The 21,441-nt window shown below is 41.7% G+C and overlaps 1 long non-coding RNA gene across 1 annotated transcript; it reads left to right on the top strand.

The window, feature by feature from the left end:
- Window positions 1-15,301: 15,301 nt before the first annotated feature.
- Window positions 15,302-19,010, top strand: LOC118355502 (uncharacterized). Its single transcript, XR_004818068.2, has 3 exons — window positions 15,302-15,528; window positions 17,940-18,159; window positions 18,697-19,010. It is a non-coding gene; the product is annotated as an uncharacterized LOC118355502 (long non-coding RNA).
- Window positions 19,011-21,441: the final 2,431 nt, after the last annotated feature.

Genomic DNA, 21,441 nt, shown 5'->3' with positions numbered 1-21,441 from the left:
CAGGGATCAGGATCTTGAGCAACCCCACCAGATGCCCCACCCAGGGTGGCATTCAGTTGCACCCTGTGGCAGGGCTGGAGGCAGTACTTCTCAATACAGCCACAGATTAGAACACCTGACAAATAACCACTAAACTAACAGCCATTAGGATTAATGGGCCCACCTTCCCATTTACCTGGGCTAGGGTAGAACTCTGGCATTGGGTTGATATTTCCTTAAGTTCCCAAAGAGGTAAAAAGATCTGTACTCTGAAAACTATGAAACTTATTAAACAAATTGAAGAGGACATAAATGGACAAACAGGATGTCTGGGTGGCTCAGTCAGTTAAGCAGCTACCTTGGCTCAGGTCATGATCTCGGGGTCCTGGGATTGGGTACTGCATTGGGGTCCCCTCTAAGCAGGGTGTCTGCTTCTCCCTCTGCCCTTCCCCCTACTCATGCTCTCTCTCTCTCAAATAAATAAATAAATAAAATCAAGAAAGAAAGAAAGAAAGAAAGAAAGAAAGAAAGAAAGAAAGAAAGAAAGAAAGAGAAAGGAAGGAAGGAAGGAAGGAAGGAAGGAAGGAAGGAAGGAAGGAAGGAAGGAAGGAAGGAAAGAAAGAAAGAAAAAGAAAGAAGAAAGAAAGAAAGAAAGAAAGAAAGAAAGAAAGAAAGAAAGAAAGAAAGAAAGAAAGAAGAAAGAAAGAAAGGAAGGAAGAAAGAAAGAAATGGAAAAACATTCCATGCTCATGGATTGGAAGACCAAACCCTGTGAAAATGTCTATACGATCCAAAGCAATCTATACATTCAATACAATCCTTATCAAAATACCACCTTTTTGAGTTCCCAGGTGAAGAAACTAAGGTGCAACTAAGGTTGAAAACTAGAGCTTCAGCAGTACAAACATTCTATTTTACCAGATATATCTTCTATCTTTAAAAGTGACAACTTCTGAGGTAATTTTTCAAAGGTAAGGACATGAAGCCTGGAGCTCCACAAGCAGTAAGAGAATGTTCATTTTGTTGGTGATTGTCTGAGAATACCAGTTCTTTTTTTTTTTTTTTTTTTTTTTTTAGAATACCAGTTCTTTACTTAATCTTGAATTGGTTTGAGGGCTACGTAGGGCCATCAGTAAACACAGCTGTTGCTGGTGAAAACTATAAAATTCAGCCTGGAGGCAAAGTTGTCAATTTTATTCAACTGAAAATCTCCTGCTTTGTGTGTGTGTGTGGGGAGCTTATCTATGTCCTAATGCATGGTTTCTCTTGTGAAAATAATGTCCTTCTTGCTCTGAATTTTTATGAGAAAGAAGAATGTCTTTTTCTGGCATTCTTTTGGAAATGTTCTTTTTTTTTCCAAATTTTTTTTCAAGTAGGAGGCCATCTTTCCTCATCTGTCTATTGGATGATAATTCTGGGTTACTATGCTGGGGTTTAACTAAAGATGGCTCTTGCTGGCATCATCTATCAAATAATCGTGTAAACAAACAGATACAGTTTTCTGCTTGTTCAGAGCGTTTTAAAGACAAAACAAAACACCAGCTCTCCAAGCCACTTCCTATCTTTCCAGGACAGCATACCTATCATCAAATCATAATTCATATCAAATATTTTCTGCCTTGAATGAATAACAAAAGCCTATTTCCACATATTCCTGCAAAATATCACTAATTAAGAATACTGTAGGGAACTCTGAGAGAAGGTGACCTAAGGGATAGGTTAGAAAAGGTCAGACCATTAAAAATCTGAATTACATCTCATTTTTAAAGAAACATTATTTTATTCAAGTACAGAATAAGCAAAAACACATGTGAAAACTAAGATAATAATTAAGGTTTATTTTTAAAGGTTTATTTTTAAGTCTTTATTTATAGTAAGTCTGCAACTCATTCATCCATTCATCCATTTATTCAATTCATTTAATCATGCCCTCAACAAATAGGTTTTTGAGTATCTACTACATGCCAAGCACCATTCCAGATGCTGAAAATACAAGCCATAAACAGGACAAAGTTCTGATACCCATGGATTATGTTCCAGTGGGGAGCAGACAGACAGTGGAATACATGATACAATTTCAGGTCATATTAAGCATTTTGAAGAAAAATGAAGTTGGTAGGAGTGTGGCATGGATGGAGTGGATTGTGGCAAGCAGGTACTCAGAGAAGGATGCTCCAAGTAAAGAGAGGGTGTAAGCCATGGGAAGCCCCGGGGAAGAGCATGTACAAGGGCTCCAAGGTGAGAACAAGAATACTTAAGCACCAACAGGAAGGCCAAGATGGCAGAGGAGCAAAGGGGAGACTGGCAGGGATGATGTCAGTCATCCATTCTGACAGTCAGTCAGAAAGGTCATCAGAGCCCAGATGAAGGGAAGCCCAGAGGACCTCAATATGATGATGAGTCTAAGTGTAACAGAATGTCAAAGACAGAAGGGCCTGGTCCTCATCTAGACTGACATCTCCAATATGATCATGAGCAGAGGTACACAGACCCACTAAGGTCACATGGCCATAGCTGACTGACCCGGGGCTGACCCTTGACTCCACTGAGCCAGTCAGAGAGGACCTCTGTCTCTGTTGGTGGTAGGAAGCTCAGCAAGTAAGTTCAGGAACCATGGGCAGCAGTGTTCTGCCCTATGGGCCAGAGATACAGGAACGCTGACCTGCAACAAGGGACCTATCAAGGCCCCAGAGCACATCTGCTCCTCCTTTCCAGCTCTCCTGAGGCCCTGTTGTCTCCTGCTTTTCATCCTGAGACTGTATCCTTCTAGTAAATTCTACTTTCTGCTTGGGCCAGCTCCACTTGATTTTCTATTTCTTAAAACCGAAGAATCCAACCAATAGAAGCCTTACACCACCACCTCTTTGCCTTATGACGTCACACAAGAGGCTGTGGTATGCTAGAATTGGCTAGAGTGGCCAGTTCTAGCTCCCAAGAGGAATTGTGAGGATCCCTTTCCAAATCCAGGTAGAGATGCCCTGTTAGCCACAGAGGGAGTATTTATATCACAAAAAAATGGCAAATGTTACAAATCAGTGCTTTTTTTCAGAGAGCTGGATTTACCAGCACACCTGTCTAGAGATGAAGACCAACAGCTCTAGAGTAAGAGTTCACATCCCAGCTCTGCCACTTCTTACCGTAGGTCAGCTATTTAACCTTGTTAGCCACAGATTCCTCACTGTAAAATAGAAATAATGGTAGTGTCAGCGAAATAAGATAATATATATAAGGGCCTTGGAACAGCACCTGACACATAATAATAGCTCAATACATGTTAGTTAACCAGTGGTATTATTCCCATTGAAATTATAAACAAAATTAGAAATTTTTGTGGTTCTAAAAGTCTGGGCTGTTCACCAAGACATGAAACAGAAGCTAGAAATACATAACCGTGGGACCGTGAAAACAAATGTACCACAATTCACAGATGAGGTGATTATATGCCTACAATGCACAAAGAAATCAACTGTTAATTTAAAATTAACAATGGAATTAGATAAGTGTCTGGATAAAAGAGGTATATTTAAAATCAACAGCCCTTAGGGGCAGCCTGGGTGGCTCAGTGGTTTAGCGCCGCCTTCGGCCCAGGGCCTGACCCTGGAGACCCGGGATCGAGTCCCGCGTTGGGCTCCCTGCATGGAGCCTGCTTCTCCCTCTGCCTGTGTCTCTGCCTCTCTCTCTCTCTCTCTCTCTCTGTGTGTGTGTGTCTCTCATGAATAAATAAATAAACAAATCTTTAAAAAAAATCATCAGCCTTTGTAAGTCATTTCTCAGAATTTATACAATGGAAATAAAAATACCAATGTGCCAAGACAAATATTCAAGGATAAATAGTGGGACTAATAAGGGAAATGTGTCAGAGACTACTCTCTTGGAATCTTCTTTCTCTGTAATTCTAGTTCTCAAGTTCTCATTTCCTTTTTTTTTTTTTTTCTAAGACTTTATTTATTTATTTGAGAGAGAGAGAACACAAAGGGAGAGGGAGAAACAGACTGCCCACTGAGCAGGGAGCCCCATTTGGGGTTCAATCCCAGGACCCTGCATGACATCCCCGCACTTTGGGAGGACAGGTCCAAGTGATTGAGAGTCTTACAGAACTATGTGGAGTTGGGATCCCCCAAGAAGGGATCCAAGGACACTGAATAAAAGCAGCAGATGTGGGCAGCCTGGGTGGCTCAGTGGTTCAGCACCACCTTTAGCCCAGAGCCTGATCCTGGAGACCTGGGAGTCCCACGTCAGGCTCTCTGCATGGAGCCTGCTTCTCTCTCTGCCTGTGTCTCTACCAATCTCTGTGTGTGTGTGTGTGTGTGTGTGTGTGTGTGTGTGGCTCTCTCTCATGAATAAATGAATAAAATCTTTAAAAGAATTTTTTTAAAAAAGCAGCAGATGTCCCTGACAATCGGATGCTTAGGGACTGGCTCTCTCCCTAACATAACACACAGGCGTAAAGCAAAGCAATGGCACCATCCCATCCAAGTACAACACATCAGTGATGGAGAGGATTGTGAAAGTTCTGAAACAACCTTTTACCAGGAAATGATCCTCTAAGAGAATGGATAAAGAAATAATTTCTCTTCAGAATTCATCAGCACAAAGTCTAAGTGGAGATTCCAGAAATGAAAGATGTTAACGTTGAATCCAGGTTTTTCAGGAAAGAAACACAAGGTTATTTTACAATGTCCTATTTTTTTGTACGCCAGTGAACTTACTCAGATGTTCCTGTCATCCTTCAACATTCCCCAAAAATAATTCCCTCCAAAAATATAATCCAAGGCTTATCTTATTATGGAAAGTTGGGAACTCTCTCCATCAACTTCTGGCTCAGAGGACACTGGGAGGCTTCTTGAGGGCAAGTAGGACGTAGGATCAAGCAGGGCACTTCAAATCACAGACTCTAAATGAAGGGGAATTTAGACCTTTCTCCCACAGGGGCTGAAATAATCAAACACTCAGAGTTGATCTTCCAAAGAGACTTGAGTGGCTGACTGATTTTGATACATACTGATTTAGCTTAATTGGTAAATGTCTTAATAATTATTTGAAAGGAGACGTATCTTTCACTCGGTGTGTTTTATAACATAACAGATACACACACACAAACCAACCCCCCGCTCCACCCCCCCCACCCCCCCCCCACCCCCCCCCCCCCCCCGCCCCCAGTCCGGAAAAGAACCCTCAGTATTTCTCTAGAAGGAGATCTATACTTTACAGGCCTTCAATCTAAGGGTTGTAGAAGTTTGCCACCTACTGACCTTTTGCTGAAGTACCTTGTTCTCCTTGAAATCCTGCAAACAGTCATAATTCAATGCCAGCAACATGCATGGAGGTCTGTAGTTTTTTACCACTATTTCCCAATAAAATGTGAAGAGGTGGTGGTTGGCTTTTTTTTTCACGTTCTTAAAATAAAATCCTATAGGGAAGAGAACCTAAAGCTCAAAGATTTTGCACAGATATTGACGTGTTCAGTGCTGATGTTCATTTGAAGGCCCTCTGCTGGCCATCCTCATTACATGTCTCCTTAGTTTAAGGAGAAAAAACAAAAAAAGGAAATTAAACACAAAAAGTTGATAACAGTGAGATCGTTTTCAGTCCTCTCACTCACTGCATTTATTTCCCTGCTTGTTTTCTTCTCTAGGGTTTGAGTCCACTGCCAAGCATTCCTTATTACCCAGAAATGGAAAACAGGTGAGCGGATCTGGCCCTGACCTTCAGTCTTGTACTGAGCTAGCTTCAGTTTTCCCATTACTCTTTGCAAAGCCTGTGTTATCTAGCTTACGGCTTCTTCCCTCATGCAGTGTTTCAGAGGTATTCCTAAATATAGGCTCTGTAGAACATCCCAAGTGCTTAAAATAATAGCTAATTACCAATAAGCTGGGAGCTCTTGGAGGCAGACACATAAAATCATCCCCAGGTATTACATGGTGATGCCCTACAGGCCAGGCTGTGGACATGTCAGGACAAGATGCATCACCCACCAAATTCTGAGGGCAGAGTCTGTCCTGCTGCTTTGTCTCCCTTCCCTGCTTCCATTTTTAATTTTTTCTGCCATCTTTATTCCCTCTTCAGAATCTATTGGGCTACTCTGCATCTCTTCCCTTTACCCTGCAGGCTGGGATCTTCCCTGGAAATATTGGAAAATGAAATATCATTTCATTTGTCTATAGGTGAGGGAAAGCTAAGCCAGAGAAATTTTTGAAATCCTTTGTGGCTGTCTGATTCTGTGGTGATCAATCAACCCACTGCCGATCTAACTTAAAATATGTATATATTGGGTTGCCTTGGCAGCTCGGTTAATTGAGCTTCCAAATCTTGGTTTTGGCTCAGGTCATGATCTCAGGGTCATGAGACTGAGACCCATGTTTGGCTCCTGCATGGCTCAGAGTCTGCTTGAGATTTTTTTGCCCTCTTCCTCTCCCTCCTCCTCTGCCCCTCCCCCAGCACACACATGCTCACATGTTCCTCTCTCAAATAAATAAATAAATAAACAAACAAAATCTTTTTTTAAAAAATACTAATATAGACACAAATGAGTTGCAAGTTTTTTCAATAGATGAAAACTAGTTAATGAGGATTGACCTATAAGAACTAGGACTTGAAAGGGGCATGATTATAATGATAATAAAACTAATCATCAGCAAATCAACATAGAGGTCCAAAGACAAGGACTAGGGAGATCGGAGTAAATACAGACAAGACAAAATATTGCCAGAGCTGAAATCCTTGAATTGTAGGTGACAGTCTTCATCACAGTTTCTTAGTCTATTAGACTATTAGATAATCAAGATATTAACAGAAATTCTTGTTGACACACAGCTGCATCAAACTCTGAGCAGAAGCTCATGGTGTCTGGCCAGACATTTAAGGATCATCTAAGCCTTATAAATATACTTAAATATTCTAGAATAGAGCTACTCCTCAATGAGTACCTACTATGTTGATTGTCTATGCTGCATAATAAACCACTTCAAAATTTAGTGGGTTCAAATAATTATTTATTGTTCAAATTTTGCAGTTAGGGTGGGCTTGGTAGAGCAGCTTATCTCTATACCATCTGACATAGGTTGGGGCACTTCTAGTACTACAGGATTCATGTCCAAGATAGTTCACTCACATGGTTGGCAAATTATTGTTGGCTATCAGCTGGGAACTGTCAGCCCAGGACTTCAATTCTTTTCCCTCTTTTCCACCGGAGTCTCTTCACATGACTGCTTGGACTTCATTATGACATGGCAACTGCTTCCAAGAAAGAAATAGGAAGTATTAGTCCTCTTAAAGGCTGGACTTGAAACTGGCATAGAAACACTTTTGTGACATTCAGTTAGTTAAAGGAGTCAGAGGCCTAACCCAGATTCAAGAGTATGGGGAATATATGTTTCATATGTATAAATTCAGCCTCTGAAATATTAAGTAACTCACTAATATAATGTGAATTTAGAGAAAATAGAAATAGGAATTGAGGGAAATTTTCTTTTTCCTTAACCACCCAAGATGACTTACAACTTCTGCTTCATGCAGAGTCCCTGGAAAAGAGAAACAAAGGGGGACAGGAAGAGAAGAAGATGAAAAGAACTGTAAAAATTGTCAAGAGATTTGTTTCCCCAAACATCACACTAAAACGCAAGCTCCGTGGGGATAAAGATTGCTGTCTGGTTTGCTCCCTAATATACCTCATCATACTAGCCTAGCATAGGTGCTTCACAAATATTTGTTGAATGAATGAATGAATGAATGAATAGGTGGTAGGAAAAGATCACTTCAAGTTTTGATGCAGCTAAACATAGTAGGTGGAGGATTTGGAACTGTATAAATATTTTATATAAGCAAAAATAAAATTAAATAAAAAATTAAAAAGCATTGTCTAATATTCAAAACAAATAAACCTAAGTATATCAAATTGGTGGTATAGCCACACAGAGAATAATAGTTTCAAGTAACTCTGAAACATGGCATTTTAACTCCATATCCTGAGTGGGATATAAAAGCCTAAAGGTAAAAGAACCATAAGGAAAATGAAGTGGATTGATTATCTTACTGATAGTAGTAATTGAAATTATCATGTGTTTGTTATAGACTAAAACTTGTAAATAATTATGAACGAAGATGCTCAACATAAAAGACAGATGAATTTAAAATCAAAGAAGTTCCGTAAAACTCTCTACTCTAAAATTTGTTTTTTTGTTTTGTTTTGTTTTGTTTTGTTTTGTTTTGTTTTCAATTCACGTCACTTTATGGACAGAAAAGGAGGGGAAGGGAGTGAGGCAGTGGGCGGCTGGGCCTCTCCCAGCCTCAGAGGTAATACTCTAAAATTTGAATTGGAAATTCCAATATGAATGCATGATTCTTTTTTCTTTTAAAAAATATATATTTCCCAGCTGTAGCCACTAAATAGACCTGAAAACAATAACAAATCAGTAGCTTTGAGCACCCCCTCCACCCAAATCATGTCCTCTAAAGACCATGTCCTAACAAAAGAAATCAGGACTGCTTGGAGAAATGAGTGATTCCAGTAAACAGCAGGAGTGTACAAGATGATCCAGAGCACCAAGAAAGTGAAGAAATTATCAAGTACTATTGCAATCATACTTAAAGGTGACAGTAGCCATCCAAAGGGGTTCCAAATGGCAAAGATGGATTAATTTGAGCAAAGAAAATAACAGTAATGGATTAAAAATATGAAATATAAAAAAAATCCATTAGTTCATAATAAAGACAAACATAATGATTACTCTGGAGATTTCTACCACACCAAATCATTATTCTATTAGAAATTAGTAAATAACAGGAAAGAACTAGCAATTAATCCTGCCTTTCCTATATATTGGATTTCAACATAACCAAATAGCATGAAAGAAAATTCTTCACTGTAGAAACATTCTTACTAAATAAATGCAAACAGAATGATAGAATTAGATGGACACCATTTCTGCAACCCCTAATAAAATAATGAATCTAAGCAATGAAAATCAATGAATACTAAAACTTTAGATGAAAAGGTAAGTTTTGTGATGGAGAGATCAGGTTGACACAACCTGAACCCACCGACCAATCTTTTTATTTTTTATTGAAGTATGTATCAAGAGCTGTGGAGGGTGTGAGATTTTGCTCTATTTACGGGCTAACAGATTAACCCGCCAAATTTCAGGGAAGTTGATTAAAGGTATAGGCTCTGGGTTAAAGATTACAATAGTTAATTTTATGTGTTAACTTGACTGGGCCACAGGGTACCCAAATATTTGCTTAATCATTACTCTTAGGCGTGTCTGTGATGGTGCTTCGGAATATGATTAATGTTTGAATTGGTAGATTGAGTAAATCAGATTGCCCTCCCCCCATGTGGGGAGGCCTGAATAGAACAAAAGGCTAAGAAAGAAAAAATTCTTGCTGTTTTTGAGCTGCAACATGGCAGTCCTCTCCTGATTTCAGACTTGGATTCAGACTGAAACTTAACTGCCAGCCCACTATGGGTTCACCTGCTTCTCAGGCCTCTGGACTTGGACTGAAACTTATACCAGTAATTCTCTGGGCTCTCCCAGCTGCATGACTACCATCTTGGCCTTCTCAGTCTCCATAGTCATGTGAGCTAATTTCTCACAGCATATCATTCTCTGTTCCTGTCTCTCTCTCTCTGATTCTCTCCCTGCACCCCACCCCCGTGTGTGTGTGTGTGTGTGTGTGTGTTTCTCTGGAGAATCCAGTCTAATACAGAGATGGAGGCCCATCAATTACTTACAGCAATAGCAGCGACTAATTTTAGTATTATTTTTATACTGGTTCTGTGAGCCTCAATTCTAATAGAGCAACCAGAAAACCATCAGATGACCTTGTACATGTAGTAGGTTGTTTTGCAGGAAAGGAATCCCAGACTTAGGGAATTCTGAAATTTGACACTGTAGAGCAAGTGTCAGCAATTGTTCTGTACAGCAAGCTTGTCTGTCCTTTGCTCCAGCAACAGACACTATCTCTTTCTTCATATACAAAACATCCTTGAAAAGATAATGTAGACAAAAGGCAGTTAAGGTCTTTTCTTGCAAAACCTGGAGAAATAAATAAAAATCTTAAAAAACAAAGCAAAACAAAAAAACTTCTAAAGGGCAGCCGGGGTGGCTCAGTGGTTTAGCACCGCCTTCAGTCCAGGGCGTGATCCTGGAGACCCCGGATCGAGTCCCACGTCAGGCCCCCTCCATGGGGCCTGCTTTTCCCTCTGCCCGTGTCTCTGCCTCTCTCTCTGTGTGTGTCTTTCATGAATGAATAAATAAAAATCTTAAAAAAAAAAAAAACCTGGAGGAATGCAAAAGCCCCATGGATGACTGTCTCCCATCCTTCTAATCTCTGGATTGATCTGAACATCACTAAAATTGGGACATCATGTGTCCTGATGTGATGAAATAAGTGCTCAGCATCACCTCGACGTTATTCTTGCTAAAGAGGGTGTATCTGAATCTAATCAAGTCTAGAGATCTCACGGCTAGTTTGAAAGTAATAAAAGAACAAATAGAACTAGGGGATAAAAGAACAAATTGGATGAGGAGGCAATCAGCCAAATCTAGAAGATGGGAAATCGTATGTAATAAATGACCCCATTTCTTCAATACATAAGCGGAATTTTAAAAGACGGGAGGAGAAGGAATAGTTATGGATTAAAAGAGAAATGATGCCATGCTTGGGTCTTGTTCTATCCTAACCTAAATCAACCAATTATAGAATGATTTTTAGAAAGTGGAGAAGCTCTGAACATGGATGGGGAATTAAATATTAATAAAATTATGTGAAAGAATTATTATTGTTAGGGGATATGTTGTTAAAAATCCTTGTGTGTTAAGAGTTAATTACTGGACTCTCTGAGGATAAAATGATATGATGTCATCATTTGCTTTGAATTACTTCACCACCACCACCAACAACAACAAAAATGGGAAAGAAAGAAAGATGGAAGAAGCCTGGCAAAACGTGGTAAATGGTTAAAGCTGGTGACAGTACATGAAAGTTCATTACATTAGCTCTGCCTATTTAATTTTAAATTTTTCTATTGAAAAGTTTAATAAATAAAACTGTGGAAGAATGAAAAACTCAAAAACAAAAACAAATGTGGGAGAAATGAATCACAGGTGTAAAAGGTGGTAGGAGACCCTGCAGAATGGCTTTAACTTAGACCTCAGTGGACCCTCTCAGATCTTTGGAAGCCTGCCCTTCCTGACAATAACTTCCATTTTTTTCCTTTTCAATGTAGAATAGCTCATACTTTTTGCTCAGCGAGAAGACAGAGTTCCTATGGCAAAAACAAACAAACAAACAAACAAACAAACACAAAACCAAGTGAGGTGGGAGAAGGGAGATAGAGAGAAATAGAGGAGGGAAGGGAGAGAGAGAATGATACAGATGTATCCCCTTCAAAGTCCAGTAGAGGAGACATCCATTAATGCAATAGTCATACAGATGAGTATTTAATCACCAATGGAGGCAAATACCACGAAGATAAAGAGGAAATTTCTATAAGAGCAGACAGCACAGGAACTTGCAAGGCAAAGACAGGCAGCCTCTCTAAGGAAGTGACCCTGGCTGCTGCTGAGATTCTTAGAATAAGTGGATATTACACATACAAATCGATTAGGGGAAAGCTGTTTAGGACAATCAAGAGAGAAGCTCTTGACCTTGGGTTGCAAGGAGGAGAATACACTGAAGGAGGCACCAGAGTATACAAAGGAGGGAGACCCTGGGAGACTCTTGCGGGGGCCCCACTAGGAACAATAGTGGCTTACGCTGGAATGGTGACAATGGAGATGGAGAGAAGTGGACTCATCGGGCAGATATTTATGGAGTAAAATTAATCCAACTTGGTGATGGATGTGATATGGTGATGGACATAGATGTTTCCTATTATACTCTTGGTATTATTTCCATGCTATCCACCCAAAACGCTGAGTTTTAGGGGCCTGTGCTAGTGGACCACTGGATGGGTTAAGTTGTGGGGTGCCAGGAAAAAGAACCATGATTTTGACTGATCCAAGTATTTTACACAAAATCTGGGACACTATTAAGGGAGAGCTGCGGCTGCTGTTGAACCCCTCAACATCTCCACCTACCACACACATATTCATACCCACTGCCAGGCTCTGAGGAAAGAGGAATTGCTCCATGTTAGAGAGCTAGCTTGAGTTCTGGTTATGGTTCTTACAAGTTGGGAGATGTTGGTCAGTTCAAGTTTCTGGGTCACAAACTCCAGTGCTGCCATTGAGATCTAAGAACCATGGGACACTTGACCCCTGTAATGTGCGCTGAGCTGAAATGTTGAGAGGAAGAAACTGATGGAGGTGGGAGGTATCCAAAGTAGCACTTTAGATCTAGAAGTGATGAGCTCTACAGTAACTCTTGAAGGGAAGGCCAATATTTGCTGTGAAATCACTCAAATGAGCGGTGCCAGGTAGCTCAGTCAGTTGAACGTCTGCCTTCAGCTCAAGTCATGATCCCGGGGTCTTGGGATGGGCTTTGCTGGGGTGGGGGAACCTGTTTCTCCCTGTCCCTCTGCCTGCTGCTCTGCCTGCTTGTGCTCTTTGTCAAATGAATAAAATCTAAAAAAAAAAAAAAAAAAAAAAAAAAAAGGGAAAGAAAAAGAGAAATCACCCAAATGGTTCTTTTTATTGTACAAATGTAATGGAAAAAAACCTTCTATGAATTATTTCCACTCAGAAGAGGATCTTTGCTTTCACTTTGCATAACCAAAGCCTGGTTCCCACCATGAAAGGGCAAGACCCAGTTTTGTAGTAGGTAAAAATCTACTGTTTTCTCTAATGACTATAGATAGGGGGAGAGGAGAGAAGTAGGCTAGTATGGACGCTTCCAGTCTGCATGAGTCCCACTGTTAGGCTTCCTTTCATCCATGACAGTGTCTGTTTTCCTGAATGGGATCCCATGGAAAGGAAAAACAAAGTCAAAATACCAGAGGTTGCCTGATATGGTACTTGCTGCTCAAAGCACTGGATTAAGAGTCAAAAGTCTTCATGTCCACTTACTAGCTGTGTAATCATGTGCTAACTTCATACTCCCTGTACCTCTCTCTCCTCATCTGTGGAACTATGATAATAAAGTCACCGCCTCACTGGGAAATTTATGGTGATTGAATGCAACACTCTTTGTGAAAGCACTCAGCATAAATGATTCAATACGTGTTGATAGATAGTTGCTTTCTTTCTGCTGAAGACAATAGTTTTTTCAGTCATCTGTCCTTGTTCCACGACGAAAACCAAAAAAAGGAAACAGACTTTAACTAGGATCATGTGGCATGTGTACTCACTCAGTCTGTCTCCAGTCACTTCTGAGTCTTAATTAGTAAGAACACTAGCCAGCCAAACCCAAAGGCCCGCAAGCTTAGCCCTTTGGGTTGGCCTCCTGGGGGCCACAGCTCTGTCTGGTCAACCAAGCTTCTGGCTGGGATGCCACCCTTGTTGGACACACCAGCACAGCCTTGACACGTGAATGTTGATGAACAAACTGATACATCTATCCTGTAATTTAGATGCTGGAAGCTAAGTTTCATCCCACTGATAAGCTTGCCGACTATGAAAGCTCTCATGGGTCTTAATGAAGGTCCTTTTGGAAAGTCCTTTTGGACTTCCACCACCTCCACTTTGATCCCAAACTTTCTAATTGATAAGTTATTCTTTCCAGCCTATCTCTTAACTCAGACAAAAAACTCTTCAGCCAAAGCATCTCCTGATGGGACCTGAAACTCCCCCCTCAGGTAATAAAGATTGAATTGAACCAGCAAGACCCTGTGTGATTGACCCCAAAACCGTGATCGATTTGACCTTCACTGCCCAGCTGCGTGTACCCATTGGCCTTTGTCCCACCTTTTCCTCATATAAACCTAGAAGTATTTTTGGCACTTTGGAGACAGGCTTTGAGACGCTAGTCTGCTGTGTTGCCGGTGCTGGCCTCGCTGAAGTAAATCCCTTTCTTGTTTCACTGCCACTCATTTCTCTCCCTTTGGATTTTGTCAGCAGAAAAGTGGCCTAACCTGGTCTGTTTGGGATCCCCGGAGGCAGGTGCTCTTACAATCCTGCACCTTGGTTACACTAATGACCAGTTCTACCTTGCATATGACTACGAACAATCAACCACAGCTTCGACACTAGGATTCTCCGGGACTTGAGTGAAAATGTGCTAATCCAGTGTTTCTCAAGGTGTGGTCCCCGAGCCAATTGCTCCTGAAACTTCTGGAGATCTCGTTGAAATGAAGGCAATTCCCAGCACTACTGAATCAGAATCTCTGGGTGTGAGCTCAGGGATCGGCACTATTAACCATCACCACAAGAGTTTGATGCTCATTAAAGTTTGATGAAGGGTTAAACAAACTCATTCAAACTACTAAGTCTTCAGGGCTATATATAATAGATAATACTTCAAGCCAGAGCAATGTTTAAGTATATTGAAGTCCTGAATTCCAAAATACTAGTTATAATTTTAGAAATGAGTGCAATCTGAGATGTGTAAACGGGTGGCAAAATCTGATTTTTGGTATTTTACCTATGTTAATCAAATGCATTGGTTGCTCTAAAATGGGCAGATTTATCCATAAGGAATAAAATTATTGACTAATGGCTATAATAAGGTGTTACATCAGCCTCTGATAATAAGAATAAGCACAGTAGATAACCACTTTTGATCACTAGCTGTAACAACTGAATGTGACCCTTCACTACAGATTTTTACTGTCTGCTTTGAACTTAGAAGTATGTTTAAGTAGGAAAAATATTTTACTTTGTACTGAGTAGCAGAACTTCCACTTCAGGCTTCATTAAAGAAAATAAATATGCCATCTCTCCTCTTCCATTTCCCTTGGTTAAAGTAAAAAATATGTTCAGTGGGACTGGAGACAAAGAGGCTAGTTGTGTGGTTAGGACATTGGTTACACATAGGAAAATTGACCAACTCAGTAAATATATTGAGGCTATTGGGAGACAGATTTTTCATTGGTAGAGTGGGGAGGTACAAATAGATAGGAGAGGAAAGTATAAACACTGTGTTGTTGGATTGAAATTGAAGGTATCAGTGTAAATTCATGGTTTTTAGGGTATACAGATAGATGGAGAAATGAATGATGGGTGGATGGATGAATGGATAGATACGGGTATGTATATGTGTGAGTGTGTCATATTTCCTAATCTGCTGAAAAGAGCTAAAAGCAATGATATTCCAGTACCAATGAGCACCAGGATCATGGATTCTAAATTCTATCCTCCACTAAAAGAACCCAAGCCTCTTTAATTTTTTTTTTTTTTTTTATGACAGTCACAGAGAGAGAGAGAGAGGCAGAGACACAGGCAGAGGGAGAAGCAGGCTCCATGCACCGGGAGCCGGATGTGGGACTCGATCCCGAGTCTCCAGGATCGCGCCCTGGGCCAAAGGCAGGCGCCAAACCGCTGCGCCACTCAGGGATCCCCAACCCAAGCCTCTTTAAAGAAATAACTGATTCCAGGGCTGCTTCAGAGAAACAACAGGTGAACCCAGAACATCATGTAGTACCAAAAAGTGAGGAAGTGCTCAAAGAACAAGGTGAGCTTGTCAAAAGCCAGCTTGAGTGGTTTATAAATAATAATAGCAACAGGTTATAACACACTGAACAAAATAGAAATCCATGAGTCTATATGGATATACAAAAGTTAATATATAAATAAATGAAAGGAAGTGGAAAGCTCTACCTTCTAAGAGGATTCCAAATAACGAATATAGAGGAATAATAGAATTAGAAAATCACCATTTGGCAACTTCATTGTACTAATTGATTTAATCATGAATCAGCAATGGATGTGAAAACTAATGAGTGAAAATTTGATGAGGAGCATTAAATTTAGATAAATCTAAAGCATCTCTCCACAAAATCCTTATTCATTGCTTACTAATAAGTAATAGTTACTAACTTTATAATAAAATAACCAGGGAGATACCATCTTAGCCAAGTGACAAAAGGAAACAACAACAGTAATAGGAAAAATAAATACTGTGCCTCCTGATATTATAGACTGAGAAGAACACAATATCACTTTGGTAGTGTTCCTGCCAGAAATGTATAATTTGAATCCAAACACAGGGAAACACCAAAAAAAAAATTTTTTTTGAGAAATATTTTACAGAGTAGATTTTTAAAACTGTCAATGTCATAAAGGTAAGGAAAGACCAGGGAACTGTTTTGAATTGAGGGAGATTAAAAGAAATAACAACTAAATACAACACATGATCCTAGATTGGATACCGGACCTTTAAAGGATACCATGGGTTGTTACTGGGACAATCAGCAAAGTTTTAGTGAGATCTATGGATTAGATGATAGTATTGTTCAACATCAACTTCTTCTGGTTATATAAAAGAGAGCCTTTATTTTTAGGAAATACATGTTGAGTTGAAGTATTAAGGGACAAAGGGGGCTCATGTCTATAACTCTCAAATGGCTTAGAACAAATTAAGGAATATCCATGAGAGAAGAAATGATAAGGCAAAAGTGGTAAAATCTTAATGTGGAAGAAGTAAAAACTTGTCATCTAACCTGTTAGGTTCTTTCCCTGGGGTCTGCATATTACACTGACAAAAGACAGATTAACAAGAAGAAAAAGATTTATTCATGTACACCGGAGAGCTAGGGAAAGAAGTAGCTGGCTTCTTAAATGGTTTGAGTGAAAGGCTTATATACCTAATTTGAAAGAGGGAAAGGAGAAAGAAAGGCTTTTCTGGGGAGAATAAATAGGTTTCTTTAGGAAAAACAAATGGGATTTTTGAAGAATAAGTGAGAGATAAGAAAGTGATAGCGTTTATCTACAGAAGTATGAATGGTCTTTCTGCCTCCCTCAGGGCCATAAAACTCCTCAGTGAAGGAATTTGGGGAAGGCTTTATCTATGTTTTCCCTTCCGGGAGTAGATCTTCCCAAAAGAAGGAATTTTTGATAGCCTTATTTTCTAGAAATTGCTGCTTTTAGCCAGATAAGGAAAGCCCCCCAAGAAAGTTTCTTTTTGCATCTCTTGATTCTCAAATATCTTGAGCTTGAAATAATCTTTGTATCAACCCTGAGGTTCTGAGTGGTTCCCTACATTATCAATTGGGAAATCTTGATGAAAGATAAATAGGAGGAGTCCTTTGTATCATCTGTTGCAAAATTTCTGTAAATTTGAAACTACTTCAAATTTAAAAATTTTAAAGTATGCATACCCTTAACCTCAGAAATTGGAAATATCATTAAAAAGGTAAAAAGTCATCACATTTGCTTTATTCAAGTGCCAGCTCTGAAGGATAGATTAAATATATAAGGATTTAATTTCCATAAATAAGTGAGTAGTACACATCTACCCTTGAGGAAGAGAGCCCTGGAAGGAACATTGTAACTCAATCCAGGTGGAAGGAGGTATTGTCCAGGATGCTGAGAGCTCTGCAGTCAGAAATGTCAGACAACAGATCTCGGCTGAGTGTAGGATAACCACGTAGCTGAAGGCTCTACTGACAGCTTCCTGGGATGTCAAGATGGTAAGATGGCCCTTGTGTCCACAGTTTGATCCTCTTGCCCAAATTCCCATCTTCAAAACCAACATAATGTTCAGATCTTCACTGCTAAAACAACAGGTACTTGCTTTTTTATTTTGCAAAATGTCAGTCCTGATATTTTCCAATACTACCAATAATACAATCAAGCTGCTTGTATTAAATACTTACTCTATGGTAGGCTCTCTCCCAAATATGTAACCTACATTGTTTTATTTGATCCTGCCTATTTTCCTGTGAAACAAGGATTATCATTTTTCTCTTCATGTTACAGAAAAGGAAACCAGATGCTCTGAGGGATTAAACTCTCCAGGATCACAAAGCTGATAAGTGGATGCATCTGGGTTTGAACCCAGGCTTCCTAATATCAAAGCCCATATAATTAACCACAATATAGGATGCTGTGTGCTATGCCTCAACATTCTCTGGTTTTCTCTAGACTCCAGCTTATAGAAATAACTCAGGGTCAAAATTCTGTGCCAAATATACCATCTCAGTGAAAAGAAATCCTGAGGTACCCAAGTGGAAACCAACTTAAGGTTACCATCTCAACCCAAACCCAGCAAGAGGGGAAGTGCTCTGCAAATGAGAGCTACCTCAGGTCAGAGCTGATTCCCATACTGCCAATGCCTCTGGGTGCCTCAATGCCATGCAAACTGGTAAGTGTTTAGCTACGTTTGGTTAAAAGGCAGGCAGAAGAGGTTTATAAAAGAAACTGAAAATTCTTATCTCCAATTTTAATTAATTTTCCTCTATTTTCTTAGAGATTCTTGCCTCAACATTCTTTCTTCCTCAGCTGAGTATTACATATGTCAAATAGCTACTCCTGACTAGTACCTACTAAAACAAAGTTTAGTACCTACTAAATCCAAGAGCTAGGACCAACCTGGAAGAAAATCGTGATCCATCCCCAACTCTTAGTTCAGTCCTCCCAGCTCTCAAACTCTTTTTCCACTCCCGTACACAATGGGTGATATTGAAAGTAACACACCTCCTTACTATAGGGATGCCATTAACTCTATGAAAAAGAATACCTTTTGCAAACATATACGTGTTAACTATTATCAGGAATAAGCCACAAATAGCTATGGATATGAAATATATTTTTGGTATATATTCTACATTACATTTATTGCCTCCTACTAAGGGCTATTGTATTTTCCCCTGTTCTTTTGCGATTATTTCATCTGACTTAGATCAATCACCACCACAGCACCGGAGTAGATCTGAGTATAGTGGAAGCATGAAGCCTGTTAGAAATTGCTCCTGCCCAAGAATTTATACTCATCAAATTTATACCCAGAGAGCTGGACAGGTTGATGCCACAAGTAAGCCAAGCTCTGTTTTTGGACTGCCTGTGTGGAAAAGCCTCTGAATACTTCAGCATTAAATGATGATGATGATGATGATGATGATGATGATGATAAATTTGAATATATCATGTCATATTCAATCATCACCACAAATATATGAAAGTAACTTTTATTATTTCTATTTTACACATAAGAAAGTTGAGGTTTCAAGTATTTAAAAAAAGGGTTGCCGGCGGGGGTTCCTCGGGAGGCGGGGCGTGGACGGGGAGGTGGAGACCAGCACGTAGACGCAGGTCGGGGCGGGGAGGACTCAGGAGGTTGGGGAGGACTCAGGAGGTCCGGGAGGAGTCAGGAGGTCGGGGATGGCTCAAAGGTCGGGGAGGAGTCAGAAGGTCAGGGAGGACTCAAGAGGTCGGAGAGGACTCAGGAGGTCGGGGAGGAGTCAGGAGGTCAGAGAGGACTCAGGAGGTCAGGGAGGAGTCAGGAGGTGGGGGAGGAGTCAGGAGGTGGGAGAGGACTCAGGAGGTGGGGGAGGACTCAGGAGGTCGGGGAGGACTCAGGAGGTCCGGGAGGACTCAGGAGGTCGGAGAGGACTCAGGAGGTGGGGGAGGAGTCAGGAGGTGGGGGAGGAGTCAGGAGGTCGGAGAGGACTCAGGAGGTCGGGGAGGAGTCAGAAGGTCGGGAGGACTCAGGAGGTCGGGAGGAGTCAGGAGGTGGGGGAGGAGTCAGGTCGGGGAGGAGTCAAGAGGTGGGGGAGGATTCAGGAGGTCCGGAAGGAGTCAGGAGGTGGGGGAGGACTCAGGAGGTCCGGGAGGAGTCAGGAGGTCGGGAGGAGTCAGGAGGTCGGAGAGGACTCAGGAGGTCGGGGAGGAGTCAGGAGGTCAGGAGGAGTCAGGAGGTCAGGAGGGGTCAGGAGGTGGGGAGGACTCAAGAGGTCCAGGAGGACTCAGGAGGTCGGGAGGAGTCAGGAGGTGGGGGAGGACTCAGGAGGTCAGAGAGGACTCAGGAGGTCGGGGAGGAGTCAGGAGGTGGGGGAGGATTCAGGAGGTCCGGGAGGAGTCAGGTCGGGGAGGAGTCACGAGGTGGGGGAGGATTCAGGAGGTGGGGGAGGAGTCAGGAGGTCGGGAGAGGTCAGGAGGTGGGGGAGGACTCAGGAGGTCCGGGAGGATTGAGGAGGGCGCGGGCCGTCGCGGGGAGGGCGGCGGGGCTGCGGCGCGGGGTGCTGGCGCGGGGAGGGCCCCTCAGCCCTGAGGCGGGGCAGCTGGCCCCCGGCCGCCCACTTCCTTCAGCCCCAGGAGGTGCGCTGGGAAGGCGCCCAGGGCCGGGCACGCCGCCTCCCGGGCTGACGTCCTTCCTGGAGGGGGCGGCGCTGCCGGCGGTGGGCGTCGCGGTCCCCGCTGCTCCCCGCACCGGAGCGTTGCAGAGGAACCTTTGCGCTAGCTCCTCCAGGGCGCGGGCGCACACGCACACACGCACACACACACACTCGGTCTGCACTCCTGGAGGCGGACCGGATCCTCTCACGTACACACACGCACACGCACACACACTCGGTCTGCCCTGCTGAAGATGGACCGGACCTTCCAGGGGGCTCTTTGTGCCCCTCCTCCAGCGCGCGCTTACGCATACGGTCCATGGTACCGGCAAATGCCTTTTTGGGATTTTGCCTTGAAGAAGAGGGACACAGAGAGGCTACCAGGTGCTGGTTCTGACCCGAAAACAGAAAATTAGGCTGCTGAAAAGATGCAGCCAAATGGCACTACTTGTAGCGCCCAGCTTTAAACTGCTTACGGGGAAGAGGACTTCTCTCTCGTTTCCTAATTAATCTTTCAAAATTTGCCTTCCGGAGCTCTGACTCCCCACACACCTGAATGCCTAAGTGTTCCCAAGCTTCCCATATAGGGAATATGTGTCTGCTTGAAGAAAGCAAATAACTCCAGGACCCCAGGCCTTCAACTGGCGTTTTCTCTGCCTTTCTCTAGACTTCTGCCGTCTTGGACCCCACAGAGTATTTGATGCCAGAGGAGTGGAGATTTTCTTCTACGATGCCAGGAGCAATGTCTGGCACATAGTAGGTGCTCAGTAAAGGTCAGATGCTGTGTTCCGCTTGGGAACTAAAGCATCTCTTCTAACGTCCGCGGCAACCCACTACTCTCCCTCCGTGTTTGTACTGGGTGATTTCCCACCCTCTGTCTACCCAACGTGGGTTCATTTTCCATGCTGACTTGGGGCGGGAAGGATTAAAATTACTTTCCAGGTATGCTTCTACCTAGGTATCCAAATACATTAGCTGGCTGTTAATTTAGTTAAATCCCTGACATAAAAAAAAAAAAAAAGTAAGGCTCACATGATAGTTATGTGACCATTCCAAAGAGAATTCAGTACCTCCCAAGCAAGTTGAAAGTAGGGTTAACTCACACAGAGAGAAGGCAATCATATTTTTCCCCTGGTGAAGGCAAACTAAGCAGAAAAGCTGCCTTTCAAGGTAGATATAATGATTTTTGCTGACATTGCCTCTGGAAAAAATATCCTTACAATATTTTTAAATGTCTTTTTGTAAAAAATAAAATCATTCTATATTAAGACTCAGAACCCTCTACTTCAATCCACAAAATCTCTGCTAATATT

Source organism: Canis lupus, chromosome 8 (assembly GCF_003254725.2).
Source record: "Canis lupus dingo isolate Sandy chromosome 8, ASM325472v2, whole genome shotgun sequence".
Classification (NCBI taxonomy): Eukaryota; Metazoa; Chordata; class Mammalia; order Carnivora; family Canidae; genus Canis; species Canis lupus.
Note: the sequence above shows the minus strand (reverse complement) of the source record. Positions and strands in the feature narration are given on the sequence as shown.